General features: G+C 50.1%; 1 protein-coding gene across 7 annotated transcripts in view; it reads left to right on the top strand.

The window, feature by feature from the left end:
* Positions 1-1,456: 1,456 nt before the first annotated feature.
* LOC135828151 (uncharacterized) overlaps positions 1,457-6,576 on the top strand; it is a 19,786-nt gene continuing 14,666 nt past the window's right edge. For 6 of the 7 annotated variants that reach the window (XR_010555571.1, XM_065340597.1, XM_065340596.1 and 3 more), the window contains exon 1: positions 1,457-1,776. The gene's annotated coding sequence lies outside the window, so the exon portion shown is untranslated. Of the gene's footprint in view, positions 1,777-3,619; positions 3,662-6,576 lie in introns of those variants that run through there. The other variant, XR_010555569.1, reaches the window with a different exon arrangement.

Below are 6,576 nucleotides of genomic sequence, written 5' to 3'. Positions count from 1 at the left end.
GCGCGCAATGCTCAGCAACCTGCAGGATCCGCGCAATTTGCCGAGGTTTCCGATCAAGACGTGGGAAAAATCCGTAGGAACAGAACAGCCAGAATGCCCGATGCCCAGTCGACAATGTCAATGGCACCGCGAGAAAAAAAGCACTATGGTGCAGTATGGACTACTACAAAAAACTGTACCAGAAAACAATCACAAAACACAATGCAGGTGTGTCGGTCATGTATCTCTTTATTTGGCTTGGGTGCACACGGGAAACACGTTCCAGTCACTCATACTCGGCCAGTGCAGTACCGCTGTTCATCCAGCCCTTGCCGCTATCGCGGCGCGGGCTGGATTCCGCGGTACTGCCCTCATACTCGTGCAGGAACCTGTACATCACCTTAATCTGGAACGAGGCAATCACTCTCAACCGGATCGGACGGTCACTTCAAAAATATTTTAAATAGTCTGCCGGTGGTCGTATCGAGTAGACTCTACTACCAGCACAAGGCAGCAGTCGTACCACTCACTGCACTGCACTGCCGTACAACTACAAGTCAAGTCCAAAAGGAGCCGCCTGCGTCCGCAGACTCACGCTGCACAGCACGTAGACGTGGACGTGTTCAGTCCAGGGAGTCGCGTATAGAGTCCTCTATACGACGACTCCCTGGTTCAGTCCACGTACGTACGTCACACGACAGCCCGCCGAAAAAAAAGGTACGGTCGGGCTGAAAAATGTACGGTCGGTGGGGTGAGTCGAACCACAGACTTTTTTCAGTGTGGCCTTGGAAGACAAATACTACTGAAATAGGTTATACCTGTACCACCGAGCAGTGGTTATATGGCGTACAAAGAGTGGCCACAATACTCGTTCAATCAAGGCCGGAGTAGCACTGATCGGCAGCCTCACAGGTCCGGCACAATGATGAGTTGTTTCAGGCGATCCAGTAGCTGCGTACTCATCGCCTGTTCGCTAGTGGCGCTAGCTCTGTCTCAGAGTTTACTCGTCAGCTGCGCAAATGTCCGTGGGGAACCCACTGAGAGTGAGAGCAAGAGGACGGCGGGGCAGCAGCAGGAGGACGAGTATGGCCAAGAATCCGCGGCGGGCAGCAAGCCCCACATCGTGTTTGTGCTGGTCGATGACTGGGGCTACAGCGACGTCGGGTTCCGCAATCCCGCCATCAAGAGTCCGATGTTCGACGAGCTAGCGAGCAGCGGCGTTCTCCTGGACCGACACTACGTGTACAAGTAGCTTGTGGCTCAATGTAGCTGAACCATCGGACCTTATTTGTCAGCTTGGATCACGTGATCCATCCAGCTGCCGCGTGCGGCAAACAGCCCAAATAGCGCTAACTCTGGCCTGCGAGCGTTTGCTGCGACTAGCGCGCTAGCGCTCGTGACATACACAAACGCGCTAGCCAGAATGCTTTGACTTTGATGGCTTTCAGCTTCAATTTTTGAAAAGTAGCGCGCTCAGACCAGCTCGCTCACTCTTTTCCTCTTCCATTTTTTAGGGCAATTGTTTTGTTTGATAGACGAAGCTTAGGGTCTCTTTGGGTTTGCAACCCTTACCCTCCTGGAAAAAATCATAGTTGCTAGACTGCGACACTTCAGACCAGGTACTATTAGAGCCGCTAATGGACGACGAGCTATTTTCCGCTATCCGGAGCTCAAGCATTTGAGCCGCTAAATGGACGAGACTCCTGGGGTAAAGGATGCAGAGAATGAGGAGAAAACACTCGTATGGAGCAGGGAGTAGGTATTGTACTACTTCCAGGTATGGAGCACTGAGAAGCGGTAAGTCTTAGGGCAATTCTTAGCCAGTAATTACTTTCTCGCCATAATTATGTTCTCGTTTTTCGTGTCTTCTGTAATGCCAGTACACTAGCAGTACGACTACACTGTAGGCGAGAGTCCATAAGCCAGAGTGTGCAGCTCTCCATCTATGCAGCATAAACAAATTCATGACAAATGTCCTTTGCCTAAGGGCTGGGTTCCACTGCCGCTCCGCCGCACATCATCCACGGCATGAACCGTCATCATTACGAGCTGGTCCAGCGAGGCCGCGGCTCATCACCAGCTTTCGCTTCGCTGCTTGATACAAAAAAATGCAAGCCGCGGTCACGGCTTGCATTGTTTCCCGCACTTAATTGTTTTATTCGGGGGAATTTTAATTCGTTGCACAGGCCAGAACACGAGGATTTTTTTGGATTTCACGCGCGCACGCAGGCAGACTAAATGTCATCAAAAAACGTCGAGCACGATCGCGGTACCGTGAATGGCGAGTGTCACTGGAACCGCGCCGCTCTGCTGCATGCAGCCAAGTACCGTGGAGCAGCGGAGCTGCGGAGCCGCAGTGGAACCCGGCCCTAACCAAACTTATAGCAATTTGAAAATGTTTGACAATTTTTCATAAAAAACTTGACAACATTGTTCTTCTGTAGAGTGCCGCTGGCAACTCCATCGATGAACTCCATCAATGAGCGCAGGGATAAAGTTTAGAAACCCTTCGAGCGAGAACGTGTTTTCAAAAAGGAAGCACAAATATGCCGCGTAACGTCCCCTCTAGTATGGCCCCATCAAACGACACGCTGACTACTTACCAGTAAAATGGGGTTGGACGGTTGTCAGATTAGCTGACATGTTTTCTGCCAACACAACCATAAGCAGTTGTCAACTCTCAAGACTAAAAGAGCTTGCGAAGAAAGTGAGAAACCTTGGCTATGAAAGCAAATGAAGCGTCAGAACATAATCGAGCAAACTTGGACCTAGATTACCAGTGTCTGCTCCAGAGCCAGGTCAGTGGCCCTGTTTGTGAGTACTTGGACCTTTTGGAAAAAGAACACTGGGTTACCTGCGACCCGGTCGGAAGTCCTGTCGAGTACTATACTTTTTTATACTTCGAGGGTATACCGCCACTGACAGGCTGCATACGCGTGCAGATGCGTGCGGCCAGAGTGCCCAGTGCGAGTACGTTCATACATGTACATGTACAATCATGTACATCAGGAAGTCGAAAGTAAGTTTACGACTCCCTGACACACAGTAGCCGCACTTGAACGCATCTGGCCCTGGCCCAGTGTTGCAGGAGTTGTGCCAGGTAGACGTGTACCCGGTTTGTGTTAAATCTTAGAGCAGGTACTGCATACCCTATCATATCTGTGTACATGGGTATACAGAGTCAGTGTTGTTGCGTCCCACTCAGTACCCTTCTGGTTCATTTCGGCACCAGCACTCTTTGCGTATGCAGAGCTGAGTAGAGTGCAAGTTCGGACCACAAGTACACTGTAGCAGCTAGTTGCGAACCTAACCTGTGCCGTGATGCACGGCACTTGTGTGCATCTACTTTATCCCTGAGTAACCCACCAGGTATATGGTGCACTATAGGGCACAGTAAATAATCAGCATGCATCGCAGTTTTCTGCAACATACATGTATTCCTGAAGTCACTTTACACCTCAGAAGAATTGCGTCGCTAACTGTTAGTTATTCCCTGGGTCATTATGAATCGTAGAAAACCCGTCATACAATAGGTTCAAGCTAAAGTACCGTATCACCATGGTAATTACCTGGAAATTCGGTTTTTTTTCTACGTTTTTGTTAAACAAGCAGCAATGTGCCACAGAAATTACCATGGTGATAGAGTAGATGACCGTGTGAAGCGGTGTGAGATGCAGCAAAGGTGAGCCTGTTACTGCGAGTCTATGCCCTAAACAATAAACTTTGCCGTGGGATGATTCTCTTTGGGCTGCACACTTTGGTTAATGTACTCTTGGTGGCAGCATTCTGGTGCCAAAGATGATATTTTTTCAGAAAAATAAGCACTAGAGAAATGGAGTGGGAGTAACCTGAATTATTCTATTAGCACAGCTGCAATGCTTGGGATATGAGATTATTCCCGTAGCTATGCAAAAGACGCTATTCAGTTGTACTTTAGTAGCATCTGGCGCTAGCCAGTATCCACACCGCTGTAATTCGGTGCGTGTCACGGTGCCTGGTAGGGTGGTTCACGTGGCATGCCATGGTTGGTGCAGTATCCCGTATGTGTCCCGTACCGTGATTCGAGTATGCGGTGCGCACCGTAGCATAGATGTATCTGGAGCGCTGTACGAGCTAAGATGTCGGGGCTAATATGGGGACATTCACAACATGCAATGTGAATATGCACGTCAGTTTCGTTTTAAGAAGTGGGTTTGACGGAGTAAGAAAAGGCCCCAGCTTTGGCTGCTGCATGCTAGCCCAGTGGGTACCAATCTCCTGCCATCGGCCGAGTGCTGATGGAACGGAGTAGAAGAAAAAGAAAGAAGAATATTGCGTTCAAGAATACAATTTCGGTAAGGGATATACAGTAAAACCTGTAACTAAAGACCACCGTCACTAGCGACCAGCCTGGTACTACCGGCCACTTCGTCAGGCACGGAAGGTCTCACATTCAAAATGCACTGTGACTAGCGACTACCTTCTGAATGCGACCAGCGACCGCCTTTTCCTGTCCCAAACACAATTTTTGACCCGTAACTAGCGACCGCGATGTAGGAAATCAAATGTTGCTCGAAGCTCCTTCTTGAAATTTTACTTATTTTCCATGGTCCTGAAAAGAATCTTTCGATACTACAGCTGAACAAATGAATGCAGGTAATTTGGGCTGTGGAGTCGGTGTGGATTGCACTACACCTGTCAAAATTCAAGCGCTGTCAAGAAAAAACGTGATAGGAAACGTCTTTGAGAGCGCATCGAAAGCGCTCTCTGATCGATGTTACTACTCGGAGGAGAAACGAAGACTGGGCAGCTCTGTCACCCCAGTCATACAGACGGATCGACGATGGCATCAAGGAATCCAGAAACAAAGCAGCACCACAAGGTCCTGATGCTGAAGGATCGCGTTCAAGCAATCGAGAAGTCACAACAAGGACAGTCGGTATGATTGATCGCATGAACAAATTTGAAGCCCAGCGCGAAACGAAACTTCCCCAGGGAACGTTTGACTCCTGGCTTCAGAAGTAGCAGCTGAATTTGAAGTCTGCAAAAAATTAATCTTCTCTCTCTCTCTCTCTCTCTCTCTCTCTCTCTCTCTCTCTCTCCATCTCTCCGTCTTTCTGACATTGCGCAAGTCCTGGGGAATTGTATTAGCTGCATTTTGACATACATATCATATAATGGGATCCACATATGGTCACGCGGTGCAAACCTCTAACTAAAGATCACCTGCTACTAAAGACCGCTTTTGCTGGCACCAAGGGGTGGTCGGTAGTCACAGGTTTTACTGTACCGGTAAGTGGATAGCTAACTAAAATAATTAGCCGTATGGTTTAGAAATAGTGGTGGCGACTCTGGATGGCAGTCGTGAGTCCGTCAAGTGTCAAGTCGACGGAATAGCGCGAGCTCCAGTGGGGGGAGCAAACCCATTCCTAGGTTAGCATCCCCCCACCTCACAACAGAGCAACCGAGTTTTGGATTAAGCTGGGAGTGCCGATTCGAGCAACTGGTATGATGGCTCTGCTTGGAGCCACTAGATGGCTCGCAGCTGAGCCGGCAAATGACTCCGCTTGGAGCCGTCAAATGACTCCGCATGGAGCCACCGAATGACTTCGCATGGAGCCGCCGAATGACTCTGCATGGAGCCGCCGAATGACCCCGCATGGAGCCGCCGAATGACCCCGCATGGAGCCGCAAATTGACTCCGCATGGAGCCGCCAATGACTCCGCATGGAGCCGCCAATGACTCCGCTTGGAGCCGCCAATGACTCCGCTTGGAGCCGCCAATGACTCCACATGAAGCCGCCAATGACTCCGCATGGAGCCGCCAATGACTCTGAGTAGAGCCGCCAATGACTCTGAGTAGAGCCTCCAAATGCTAAATATATTGGTATGCATAACCAGTTGAGAGCATATATTCCATATATCGGCACTCCCGGAGCGGATCACAAAGTGCAGCTACCCGTGCAATCTGTAAGCGGTGCAAGCTAGGTAAAGACTGTCAGAACATGATATCATGGGCTGAGGCCATTGCCGCAGCCACCCATACTTAAGCTGCAGGTGGCGTCCGAATGTTACTCGGGCAGACATCGCTTTCCACCTTCCCGCCTCTCTGAATATCGAGTCCCGCAGCTGATTCGAAACGAGTGGCCGGTGTACAACGCCAGGCCAAAGCCACAACTGATGAGCAATATCCTCGCAGTTGCTGTAAATGCCCATCGATTGGCATTCGCAGCTGATGCCGCTAGTTTTCCCAGGTGCTGCGGGCTGCCACAATTGTAAACAACCCTTTGCGATTGCTGCTCTGCTTGATTGACTGTCCATCGCCCTATCCCCGGTCGCAATTGTACGAGCACCGGCCAAGTGCACCACTTGCATCAGTGAATACCAGCAAGTCGGGGGACGGCGTCCATTTAGGGTGTAGGAAGAAGGACCGGCGGTTCCGCTAATCCAGGAGCTCAGGCCATCAGCGAAGATCTTTGAGGCACTCTTTGGAGAGCTTGATCAGGTAACACGGCTGCCGGTACCAGTTGGCAAGTGACCACAATCTGCAATTTGCATCCAGGGGCTATCACTCTTGTAGCAAACGGGGGCTTTCCCAGAAGAGACTCGAGTTGACAT

This window comes from Sycon ciliatum, chromosome 12 (assembly GCF_964019385.1).
Source record: "Sycon ciliatum chromosome 12, ocSycCili1.1, whole genome shotgun sequence".
Classification (NCBI taxonomy): Eukaryota; Metazoa; Porifera; class Calcarea; order Leucosolenida; family Sycettidae; genus Sycon; species Sycon ciliatum.
This window is presented reverse-complemented; position numbering and strand designations above follow the sequence as displayed.